This window comes from Silene latifolia, chromosome 10 (genome assembly GCF_048544455.1).
Source record: "Silene latifolia isolate original U9 population chromosome 10, ASM4854445v1, whole genome shotgun sequence".
NCBI lineage: Eukaryota > Viridiplantae > Streptophyta > Magnoliopsida > Caryophyllales > Caryophyllaceae > Silene > Silene latifolia.
Window position 1 is genome coordinate 50,554,973 of NC_133535.1, and position 13,792 is coordinate 50,568,764.

Consider the following 13,792-nt stretch of genomic DNA (forward strand, 5'->3'; position numbering starts at 1 on the left):
TTTGCATTTTGTATGGAGTCGCCACCAATTTTTATGGGAAATTGGAACCGTTCGAATACCTCGTGTCATGTCAAGACACAAAGTAGTGACATGAACACTAAGCAATCGTTACCCTTAGCATTCTATGTCTAGAATGACTCTCGTGGATGCCAATGAACACGGGTGCTCACAGAGATCTGGAGTAAGGGGTGAGGGTACGTATTAGAAAGCTCTTTTGATCGAACACCTAATCCCGCCCGCCTCGATAGCGGCCTCTACTAATGATTAGGGAAGTTGTCTATACTCGATGTATCGTCGGCTATATGCATGCAATGCAACATCCAAGTTTTAATTCTAGCATGTGAGAATTAACTAAGTCGGTAAACACGTAATTAGCATACAATTGGGTCGAAGTAGGATTTAATGTTGATTTATATGTGAAAGCATACAAATGATGAAAGAAATACAATGATTATGAATTACAAGAATGAAAATTACATTAATTACATCGGATAGGCGATTTATGTCGAAAATACCTTTAAAACGGATAATTTGAGAAAAAGGAATAAAAGGATGAAAACAAATAAATTAACGCACAGGAATTAGCGTGATATTACGGATAATAGTTAGTTAATACGTAAACTAAACAAACTAGGTCAAGGCAGAAACGGAGTTCGGGACGAAAATCATCTCGAACAAAGCGCAGAGATCTAGCGCCCTGGGAAGAGGCGCGCATTCTTTGCGTCTGTTCCAAGGGTGAGTTCTGGCTGTGAAGCCGGAACTGCAAATCGTTAATTTAAATTAATGAATTTAATGATGGATTGGTAATATTTACTCGGATGAAAGTGATTAATAGGTTAATTATATGTGAATGATGGTCATAAAAGCGATAAACATGGATAGGACGAACTGGAAACGGATTATTTACATGAAATAATGATCAAAGCGAAGAATATTAATGAGTCCTCTATTGAAATAAGTCAATTAGGCTAAATACGACGGGTATACAACGAATATGTGACGAACATGCGAATAAACAGATTAAACTATATCAACGATGAATTCCAGAAACTCAATATGAACAAATTGAATCTCTAAAATCCGGGTTTGAATTTAATGACGAAAACCCGTAAATATGGATTATTTAGGATTTAAGTCGGATTTATGATGAATTAAAATATACTAATGATGAATGATTATAATACATGTGGATTATATGATATTGAGACGAAGAATTAACAGACGAAACAAGCAAAAGAAAGAACTTGAAAACGAATTACAGAGGACAAACGAAGAAGAAAAGAAGCGAGAATCTGCGCCCTCACGAAGAGGCGCAGCAGGAACTGCGCTCCTTCGAAGAGGCGCAGCAGTTGCTGCGTCTTTTCTCGACGGGTATCTACTGGAAATCCGCAAAAACAGGTTTTAACAAAGGGTTTTAGAAATCGATTTTAACGGTATTTTCGACGTAAACCTTACAATTGATAACGAAAAATAAAATACAATAAATAAAGAGAATTATACACCCTCAGACTTACATGTTGACGAAACGAGAAGGACTAAGATATCGATTAGTGAATGCTCGACGCGAATGCAAAGAGAGTGCCCTCGTAAGAGGAAAACGATTGATTAATTAAGTTGATTAAGTGTAGTTGGTCAAATTGGTCGGTCATGCAACGGAGAGGTCGGTACCGGAAAGATCGAGCTTACGTGGTCGAAAGTTCAAGCACGTAGGCGCCAGTAAGTAAGAACAAAGTCTAGAATGCAAAGGGAGAAGAGAAGGGCGGACACTCGCGTGAGAAATATGAGGAACGAAAGATCCTATTTATACTAATCACACGACGGAATTAGGGTTTCGGAGACTCTTTGGAAGTGAATCTCGGAAAGATATGAAAAAGATACGTAAAACATGCAGAAAAGGGCCTGGGAAGAGGCGCAGCAGCCACTGCGTCTCTTGGAAGAGGCGCAGCGCCGCAAGCGTCTGTTCCCAGGAGGTTTCCTCCCGAAGAAAGATTTCGCGTTTGAGTTATGGTAGGACGGAAATAATTCGAATATCTTATGAATATTACGGGATATTATTTGCCAAAAGATAAAATTTGTGAAATATGGAATAGAAATATCCGGAACATTCCGAACATTCGACTCGGATTTAACATTATCGAAAAATGGAGACGGTTTTTGACCCGACTCGAATGTACTCTAATTACCGCCAAAACGACCGTATCGGGACGTAGATGACAACTAAGAGGTAGACATTTAATATTTGAGCAATCACTTGACGATAATCTTACGAACTGTCACAAATCGTTCCGCGAATCAAACACGCGGCCCAATCATCACCGGGTGGTTTGCGGGAGGTGCAGAAATGAGGTATCTACAGCTTTAAGAAAACATTTAAGGCAAAGTAAAATTCTAAGCATAATTAGACATACCAAAGTTTATGTAGGAAAATATTAGCCACTGGATCAAAAGGGAAGTCATTTTACGAAATAATCTTTGAGAAAAAGACAGAATTGCAGTTTGCAGGCGATCTGTTCACAAATAATTTATTTTGAGCAAACCGTACATCGGAAATTTATGAAACGTTTTGTGTATACTCTAGGATTGAAAATAATAAGAGTCTTTTCTTAACATTTTTGCATATTCGAAATAATAATAAACGATATAATTTTTACAAACAGACTGTCAGATTTGCAAAATTAATGAACAGTTTTGCCAAAAACTTCTAAATTAGTTTTCAAATTAAAGTAAAGGTTTCAGGACAAAAATTTTTACACAAACCTTAATACTCCATGTCTCTGCCACATGCTAAATTTTCGAGAATTAATCATTTGAATTAGTTTTTTAAATTCAATTAAAACAGTTCAGCACTCTATCATTGTGGAAATCGTAACAACACAATAAAATCCGAAACAAATATTATAACTCCAAAATAGTTAGGACGAAAATTCATGGTGTCTTAACATTAGATATTCATTCCAGAAAAATACTTTATATAACTTTCAAACATAAAAACGAATATTTGCAACTCTAAAATCAAAACAATTGATTAAAAATCTCGAGACCACCCTATTAGTGAATCTCGGCCAGCACAACAATTCGCAACTGTAACACACTCATACACCAAGGTGCCTTACCAAGACCACCTAATGCATGCGAGTTTTATCACCTCGGTTACCCGAGGCAATGTATATCAAATAGACCATCAAAGAACGTAGTTTAAATAAATTATTTTAAGTAATTACATCAAAACCCAAAATTGCAAAGTACGATACAACTGTTCTAAAACCTTACCAACTAAATATATAAAAGTATCTCAACTAACAACGGAAGACTACTAGCTGACTCGTGGTGACTCATTCCCAGCTAATCCTCACGCATCCAAGTCATACCTGCTCAATAACTAGTCACCATCCCCAAATGGATCACCACAGTTTTTAAAACAATTAAACGGGGTCAGTTACTGCATACACAATATAAGATATTACACAGACATAATTCTCCAACACCGTCACATCACCAATCATATGACTAGCCTGAAGGTCTAGCCCTGCCATATTACCACTCGCAACCAGTAATCCACTCCGCCAGTGGGGGACCGCAGCCGTTCTCACCTAAGCCCCGCTCATCTTTACCGAGCGAAAACCCTTGTTCCTTAATGTGCACATGCCCTCTTGTGGTGGGTTCCACAAGGGGCGAAACAAATGCGTGAAGCCACTCCCGCAAGTGACTCCACTCAGCCGAGGGCGCACCTCGTGAACCACAGATAAACAACAACAACCAATTACAATATCAACAATACCAAATCAATTACGATATACTCAAATGCCAACAACCAACAAGAAACAACCATCTCATAATCATGTATAAAATAACTGAGTAGGAAACCCTACCTGGAAAGCAATCACCACAAATCGACACAAGCAGCAGATCAATAGGGCTCCTTTACGAAATCACCTCCTATCAACATATAATCATACAATTACAAACCATCATCAACAATACTCCCAAACACCCCCAAATCACCCAATTAGGGCTTAACCAAAACTAACGAATTAATATATAAACTGTACTAGGATCTTACCCACAATACGACGGTCTCAATGGTATAAAGAACTCTACAATCCCACGACTCTAGCCCTTGGATTTGATAGCAATGAGAGAAGAAGAATGAACGTTGTTTGTTTTCTCTTGTAAAGATTTTAGAATAACGTAATAAGTAAAAGAAACTGATGAATACTTTATATATCAATTCACGCGTTGCTATCAAACCTGGCTAAAAACCTGTATAACGTAACGTACTCGATCGAGTAACTAAGGCACTCGATCGAGTATCGCCTACTCGATCGAGTTGCCCTTACTCGATCGACTACCCATCAAGCAGAACCCACTCCACAATGCAAAACTAACTTACTCGACAGAGTAAGCCCTACTCGATAGAGTACCCAAAAGCTCATAAATCTGAGGTATTACAGTCTTTCCTCCTTAAAAACGAACTTCGCCCCCAAAGTTCAAACCCAACCTATAAAACATGAACTCCTAACACTAACTCCACCAACTATGCTTAGTTCCACATAATGGCTCACGATATCGTATCAACTACATTATAGCCTCCCAACACTAACTCCAAACACTACCGAATACCATCCACAAACGTCGCTAGCTCCGTCTCACTAACATATTATCCACTAGCAAAACAATATCAAGACAATCCACCAAGCGAGATCGACCACCAAACGGAATGTTACATTCTACCACCCTTAAAATGAACGCAGTCCTCGAAGTTTACTCATACTAATAAACATCATCACCCAAACTATCAACACTATCAAAGTTTACTCACACCCATAAACATTATATTACTATCAGCACTGCCATGACCTTTAATAATATCAACCACAATACAAATCCATGCTTTATTCTCTACCAAGACTCAAACATCCAAATATGTCAAACTTCCAAATATACTGCAACATGTACAACCATCAAGCTCTCTTTGTCGCATCCTACTCCTCTTAAGATAAATGTTACATCCTCGTAACCCACTAATAAAAATACTAGATCCTTTGCTATACTTCCTATAATCCTCATCACCGCCGCATGACAACAATAACCGATAATAACCTCAACACCTACAACCATTCCTATATCTAGGGCTCTCTTTCTCTAACAGTTCTCATACCTCAGATCATTCTTGTAATACTACAGTTTTATGTGTTTTTGGGTACTTTACCGAGTAAGGCTTACTCTGTCGAGTAAGTATGTTTTTATACGAAATAGTAGTCTACCTGATAGGTACTTGATCGAGTACGTGTGACACTCGATCGAGTAAGTCACTTACTCGATCGAGTAAGTTGGTCTTACGGTTTATTTTAGCAGGATTTTGTTAATAACGTGTGATTAGTATTTATGGGTTCCGTCATCTTTCTTAATCAGTTTTCACTTTTTTAAAATCTTTCAAAGAGAGAAAAGAGTTACGTTGCATTGCTCTTCGCGTTATTAGCAAATCCCAAGGCCTCGGATCGTTCGATCGTCGTGTTCTTTACACCGTTGAGTTCGTCGCGTCAAGGGTAAGATTCTTGTATAATTTTTATAATCGTTCGTTGAGTTTGTTTAAAACCCTAATTGGGTAGAATTGGGGGTTTTGGGTGTATTATGTTGATTAGGTGGTAATAGTATGTATATGTGTTATAGGAGGAGGTTTCGTAGAGGAGCATTACTGATTAGCTGCTGTGACGGTCTTGTGGTTGCTTATTCCAGGTAGGGTTTCCCTACTCGGTTATTGTTTACATAGTATTGTTGATGGTTGATCATTGTTGTTGATTTATATCATATTGGAATCGGTAATTGGTAATTTTTGTTGTATAATGTGGTTGGTTGTGATTGCTTGTCTGTGGTTTACGAGGTGCGTGCTCGACTGAGTGGAAGGGAGTGGCTTCACGCCCTTGATTCGCCCTCTGTGGAACTCGCCACAGAGGGGATGTTCACATTTAGGAACATGGGTTATCGCTCGGATGAGATGAGCGGGGCTTAGGTGGGAACAGATGCGGTCCCCCACTGGCGGTGTCGAATACTTGTTGCGATAACTATTCTGGCAGGACTACACACTTTAGTGTGTAGTCAGGTGTGTGGAGTTATGATGGAGATTGGATGATTGTTGTATTGTTTCTGTTGTATTTCTTTGTGTAAACAATAACTGACCCCGTTTAAATATTTTGAAAACTGTGGTGATCCATTCGGGGATGGTGAGCAGTTATTGAGTAGATATGAGATCATGCGCATGGGATAGCTGGGTTGAGTTGCCACGAGATGTCTAGAAGTCATCCACTGTGTCTTAAACACTTATTTACATTGTTTGGTTTAGCATTTTTGGGAACAGTTATATTGTGTTTAACAGTTTTGGTTTTGGACTGCCTCGGGTAACCGAGATGGTAGCATTATTCCCATGCCTTAAGTGGACCTGGTAAGGCACTTGGAGTATGGGGGTGTTATAAAGTGGTATCAGAGCCAGATTTTGGAACCTGTAACTAATGAACCCAATGAATCTAGGGAGTCAAAATAAAATGAACCCGGATAGGAGTTGTTAGGAGCTAATGCAAAGACTTGGGAGACGTCCTAAAGTCGCGAACTTGCCCTACAACTTTAAATCGGTCACTATGGGGTGTCATAGGATCGCTATGTGTCTACTAATATTCTATTGCGTATGTTGGATGATATGTTGTATAACAATGTTGGATGAATGATTGTGGTGGATTGGTGAATGTGATGGAAAAAGGTGAAGATGTATATAGTAATATGTTGTGGTTGATCATGTTGTATGATGGAAGTGATGTATAATGTGACAATCTTAGTAACATGTGATTAGGGGATGTGATATGTTATACTAATTTGTTATGATGGATGTTATACAATAAAAGCATGTGTGCATTACATGATTGATAAGTTGAATATTGTATGAGCATGATGGGTGCTATTGTTTGGCTTTTGTAGATAGTAACATGTGATTTGGAATACTGGTTTTATGAGTCACTAGTAGAAAAAACTCCTATTGCGTGAACTAAATTGCGTCAGTTCTATAAAACACGACGCAAAAAGTACTCACTTTTGGCGGGAATGCATTTTTCGCCCTTTAGCTAAGCTATTTGCGTCAGTTCTTTAAATAAACTGACGTATATAATGCGTCAGTTATATGCAAAACTGACGTATTTGATCAAATACATCAGTTATTTCCTTTAACCGACGTATTTGATATTATGTTTTTGCGTTATTTACAAATGAAACCGATGCATATGATATTTAATAATAAAAAAAAAAAACTCTCGAATTCCCGTTCAATTCTTTCACACCTTGAAACCATTGAGACTCTCAATACTTTCGTCAGTACTCCCATCTCTCAACCACCTCAGTCACTCAGTCTCAAATTCCTCAACGCACAAGTCCTCCATCACCGTCAACGCACAAGTCCTCCATCACCGTCAATGCACCAACGTACATCGTGCATCACTCATGGCCACCGTCCTTGCTTGTTCGACTCCGACGGTCTCCTTTTACACCCTTAGATCTGGGACACTCTGAAATAAGTCCTAATAATTTGTATTTGGTAAAAAATTTCTCTCTTCTCTTTTATTATATTAATTATTACTTGGGTTTTGTTGATTCTTGGGTGAAATTCATTGATTATTTTTTTTTATTTTTTTTCTATTTCAGCCCTACTAGATCTTGGTTTTTTTTCTGAATTTGATTGATGATTTTGGCCTAAATTTATTTTCTTTGATGATTGGTTAGTTTTGGTTTTCTTGTTTCAAGTTTGTTGCTTTAATTTCTGAGCTAGGGTTTTGTTTTTTGTATAGAATTGGGGAAAAATTGATTTGGTGTTAGGTTTTGTCTTATGACTTCCTCTTTACTTCAGTTTTATGCTAGTTTTTTCAATCATATGTTCATGTTATTCAATTGTGTTGATGAGGGTGTCAGATTTTGGGGGCCATCTGAAGGAATGGCGGATGATGGGTGAGAAATGGTCCAATGAGGCATGAAATTTTGATTATACGTTTTGATTATTCTGTTTGGGTAACAGTAACATCGTCTTTATGTGGCTTGTGTTCTTATTTTTATTCTATTTTCAAAATGAGTGTCAAATTTGTTTTACTAATCGTACACTCAAACAGATGACATGTTTAATCTGAAACAATGCTCTTGAGCTCAAGATAGCTCTACAACAAGGGTATCAAATACTAGTCCATTGAAGGTTTGTTGCTTCATACCTTATTTAAGTTACTACTTTTTTATTTGTTGAGTCACTTGTTATCTGGTATATGCCTTTCCATATTAATATTTTTTTTGAAAGAGTCTTTCCGTGTTATTATACTCTTCCTTGCACGCATTCAGTTTTAGCTGTTCATATTTCCCAATTCTCAATTTTGAGTTGTGTTGATGCTGAAGTGGTTGACATAAGCTACGATTTAATTTTCCTCTCAGTTTAATTGCAGTTCAAGCTAATAAACATAGCAAATCTCCAATTCTACTCGTTAATTGAAATGTTAGTGATGATAATCGAGTGAGTGCCTTGCTTCATTTCGTTTTTTGTATCCTATTTTCCTTTTAATTTCTTGCTTTATAAGCTGCGATTTATTTTTTGCAAGTTAGTTGATTTACGTTGTGTACCATTATTGTTTATTGCTAATGTAGTGTTAATTGAACTTAACTTTCATGTTAAAGAAGTTATATATTCTTCTAAAGTTGTTGCAGCTTATTTGTGGGTCTCACTATAGAGTTTGGATATCAAGTTGGTGTTATTCTTTCGCCTTAAATGTTTATTTATATGAGCACTCTGTTAACCTGGTAGTTTTGATTATGTCTTCCTTTCTACTGAGTTGATCGCCAAAGTTGTTTTACTTTGTCTTCTCCACACACCATATACACCTTCTGTTGTAAGCATGGTTGTTGATCTGAATTTTAGTTATTCAAGTTTACATGTTCACGGTCAAAACTATTTATCTCAACACATTTTTATGAAAATCAACAACATGCTTTAGATCATCAGCAGTTTTCCAGCAACTTTATAATGCATCAACTGTCTAGTTCAACAGTAGCTCAATAAAATTTGATCACCAGCAACAGACTATCTGAATTTTATTCATTATTATTCTCTTCTTCTCGAGCAATTGTTTACTTTTTTGTTCTTTGTGACAGGTGTTTTCATCAATTATAAACTATATACGTCAACAAATTTAATTATTTGAGGCTGAGTAATTATGAGCTTTATTGGCATGGTTATCGCGATGATACGAATGTATAATTGTCTTTGTTGTCATATTTCAGGTTTTTTATGTATATTACAAGAGTGCTTTAAATGGCTTCATAGATGGAGTTATTTGAAGGAAGCCTTTAGTCTTTTTTATCTTAGCTGCAAGTTGAAAATGGAATTCTGAACTGAGTTTATAAAAATTAAGAATCAGCTCAGAAGGTGCTCCTACTTTCAGTACCTCCTAAAGGTGCTTCTCTTTCTTTGGCTTTTCAGTTTACATACATCATTCTGGGTTCATCTACTAGATTGTCACTGGTAACACATTTTATCATTAATGTTCCATCTGATTTCAGGTGCCTCAAATTTTCCACGATTCGCTTCTGATTATGGCTTGTTTAATTTACTTACCATTGTGTCACTGTGTGCAATGCATTTGTGCCACAGCTGGTCGCAGGTTAGTATATTTGATCTCTTGTACTTTACACTTTCCTGAATCCTCCTTGAGGTTTTGTTTTTGTCGAAAGTTGGAAGGGAAGTTGAACACTGTGTTTTACTTCCTAACATTCTTGTGTCTAAACTTGAAGATGTTTTAATTTGGCTTTTGAGAAGGAAAATGTATCCCTCTATTTCTCTTGTACATTTCTCTTCAACTTACTTCTAACCAACTAATTTTTTTCCTTGGCTCTACCTCAATGTTTCAGGTTTTTGTATTAATATGATATGCCAGATTGATCCTAGACTACACTCGACACCCATACATCTTCGATTCTACACTTGCTTGAATGTATGTGCTCTCTCGGGCCATCTATTGAGTTACAAACTACAATATGAACTTTTAATGATTGTACTATGATGTTTTGTTATTGCTGCATAATAATTAGAGGAAGTGTTAGGGTATGAACTACAAACCATTAGTATGATATATCAATGACCCATTTACTATAACTTTGTTTTGACACGGTCCCTATGGGCCATGTCTAACAAATGGAGTCATGCCAAATCCACACATGGAAATGTACCCGTGTTTGACACTTGTAACCGAGTCTGAGTAATATAGGCTACCGCCCTTTCGCTTTAAAATTGGAAGGTTAGGCTGAGACGGTAAGTTGAGGCAAACTATTACTCTTTTCGTCTCAGTCGTTTGTTTACCTTTTATATTCATTGTGAGGGGTGCTATTATCAAAGGTAAACAAATGATTGGGACAAATAGAGTACAAGAAAACATTTAATTTGATGGACCCTGATAATGAAGGGTACATTTTACTGTGTTGGGTAATTTGGAAACAGACTCTTATTCGCAAACTCATTAAGGAGGCCTTTTTGCTACCATTAGATCTAAATTTTGTTAAGGGTAATATTTTTTTTTTGAAGGTGAAGGTCTTTTTACAACAGTGTTGTTATTTCAATTGTTCATTTCTTAACAGATGATTGTAGGTGCTTTAAAAAATGGTGTTGAGGCTTAGAGGGAGGCATCTTTGTAGAAGGTATGTGACTATGGCATGCTACACTAGGTTATCATAGGAATGGTTGCAGGTTTGCTTATGCATAGATTTGAGAACCTTATGCTTAGATTTGAAAACCTGAAACCATGCTATAGGAAATAAAAAAGGACATGCAACACACATCAGAGTTCAGATGGAGTTCAAATGCAGCTCGCTCGCAAAAGTGAGTGTTGCACCTGGTTGCTTCAGCTGGTGTTAATGGCATATGTGTATCTTAAGTTAGCTTTATTACTCAGTCATTTGTAATCTAGACACAGGTAATATGTTTTTATGTAAGTTAACTAGATGTTTAGGGAACATTTAGCGTAGATTAGCTTAGTAAGTAAGACGTTTATGGTATTATTTGTACTTTGGATAATATTCGGAACGTTGTTGGGTTGAATAAGATGTAATGTTATTTTACATGTGATGTATTAGTGGTTGAGTGGATTTCTTGTAGCTGGTATTTAAGTTGGTATTTGGATTGTGAGTCTTATGTAATTTCGGCAGCAAATTTTTATACAAAAAAAAAAGCATTAATAAATTGCGTCGGTTCTTGAAACAAATGATACAAATGAGAAAAATGAAATAATGAATTGGCCCTAAAACAAAATATCAATTACATCAGTTAGAGTAACAGATGACGCAAAAAATAAAGCAAATACATTGGTTCTATAAAGAACTGACGCAAAAAATATAAGCAAATACATCAGTTATGATATCAATTGCATCGGTTTTTAAAACATAACTGACGCAAATGGTAGACTTTTTGCGCCAGTTCTATAAGAACAACCGACGCAAATGGTAAACTTTTTGCGTCAGTTTTACAACTGACGCATATTAAATACGACCCCTCGATATACGTCAGGCCACAACCGACGCAAAAGGGCCTCTACAACTGACGCAATAGGGGTTTTTTTCCATTAGTGAGTATTGAGCTGTTTTTGTTTACTTTGTTGTTGTTTAAGTTGTTTGAAAGAAAGAATCAAGTAATTATGTTGTCCGATTATAAAGAGGTTGTATTTAAACTGTTATAACTTGATATGTATATATGATTTTGATGTGATTCCACTTGGAGGTGATAGCTTGTTCTTTTATGATTCTAACGATAGATCACACGCTCAAAATGACCAAGAAACGAGTGAAATATGACCGTTTTACGAAAATTGGACAGTGTTGAGAAATGCGTAGGGTACTCGATCGAGTGGCCCTTACTCGATCGAGTGAACCACTTGTTACTCGATCGAGAACCTCTTACTCAATCGAGTAGCCCTAGTAATTTGTTGTACGTGCTTCTGACCTTCACCTACTCGATCGAGTAGGCTGCACTCGATCTAGTGACCCCTATTTTGCTTCTTTTTGCATTGTTTTACATATGTGCTGGTCTTGATGTGTAAGTTACCCAATCTTATGATGTAAGAGTAGCACCTTATGTTGGGTATGAGTTTGGTGGGGAGGACATGAGTTATATGTGGTTGTGAGGGATAGTGGAAAAGGAAAGGGAAGATTGATCAGTTTATCAAGGCAAGGAGCATATTGTGTGAGATGTGGTAGTAATGTAAAAGTAAGTAAATATGGGTAAGGGGGTGATGTAAGTTTATGGAATGTGAGAAGGAAAAGATTGAAATGAGGGATGTGAATGGTGATAACTTGGGATATTTAAGGATTTATGGAGGGAGATGGTTAGGATTGTGTTGGTTAAAGATATATATGATGTAAAGGTCATTGTAGACAGATGGAAAAGAATGGTGTATAAAGAACTTAGATTGAGTTATGCCGCGATGTGGATTTGTAGATAGAGATTTAGTTTGGGAATTTGGATTATCAAGAGGTAAGCCTGGTGTGTAATTTCCTTGGAAAATTAACGGTATGAAATGAATTTTGGTTTTTAGAGGAGAAAAAAAAAAGTTGGAGAGTAAACTTTGATTTTGTGGATTGATTAGTGGCAAGTGTGAGTGAGTAGAATGATGAGAGATGACCCATGGTAAGAAACAGTGAGAAGGTACCGATATGAAGTAATGGAATTTGAGTTTTGGAGCAACGGAAAGGTAACTGGATTACTAGAGATTTAGGTAAAAGGAGTAAGGATATGAACTATTAATTTGTATTGTTGAGTGTAAAGGGAAAAGAAGGATGGAAGTATGCTGAGAAAAACGTCGACCAGAGTTAAGGAACATGAAAGTAAGGAATCATGGAAATGTGCGATAGCATCCTGAGAGGGTGTGAGTTAATAGATATATAGGAGTTTCAAGACAACATGTCAGCCATGAGTTTCGAGGAAGTAAGGAAAGTAAAAATTTGGTAAAGTATTTGCACGATATGAGGTTTGGTGATGAGCTAGGAGACAATACAATTAAGGATAGAATGGGAATGAGTGTTCAGGTAAATTTTGTTGATGGACTTGATGTTCAATATTTGGGATGTTAACCGAAGATGGTAAAGAAACCGTGATATTTGGAGATGAGTGCAAGGGGTTTGATATACGAACGGTGGTAGTGTTGAGGTGTTGTCACAAGTTGTTAAGGATGATGATGAATAGGAAAGATATCCATTCTGAAGAGGTTGATTTTGTAGAGGCTGGATTGATATGTGTGGTTGTGAGAGAGTATAAGATGTGGCTATAGAAGGCGGTCGCTTGTAATGGAGTATAAATGGTATGGTTACATTTGTCAGGAGGTCATAGTTACGTGAATGGGATAATGTGTTGTGAAGGGTGATGCGTGTCATTTATATGATGTTTTACACCCTATTTTACACGCATTTTAGAGCTCATTTGTGTAGTTTAAGCTACTATTTTCCCTATTTCCGTCTACTTTCGTGTTTTTGTATAATATTGCAGAAATGAGAAGAATTCAGCGGAAATCAAGCCGAATCCGTCCCCGAGTACTTAGCATTGCATTTGACATGGAGTAAAGACTCGGGAAGCAAACTTAGTGCGCGGATCGAGGCCCGAAAGACGATTTCACAAAGCTTTTGGAGCCAAGTACCTGTTGAAGTGGTCGATCGACTGCCTACCATGGTCGATCGACCAACGCGCGATTCCTAAAACAAGTCAAAAGCTACTGTTCAGAGCATCTCAGTCGATCGACCA

General features: G+C 37.1%; 1 long non-coding RNA gene across 1 annotated transcript; it reads left to right on the plus strand.

Moving 5' to 3' along the window:
- Positions 1-7,988: 7,988 nt before the first annotated feature.
- LOC141608991 (uncharacterized) lies at positions 7,989-11,084 on the plus strand. The gene is made up of 5 exons (XR_012527113.1): positions 7,989-8,221; positions 9,295-9,467; positions 9,574-10,004; positions 10,645-10,704; positions 10,818-11,084. It is a non-coding gene; the product is annotated as an uncharacterized LOC141608991 (long non-coding RNA).
- The last annotated feature ends 2,708 nt before the right edge of the window (positions 11,085-13,792 follow it).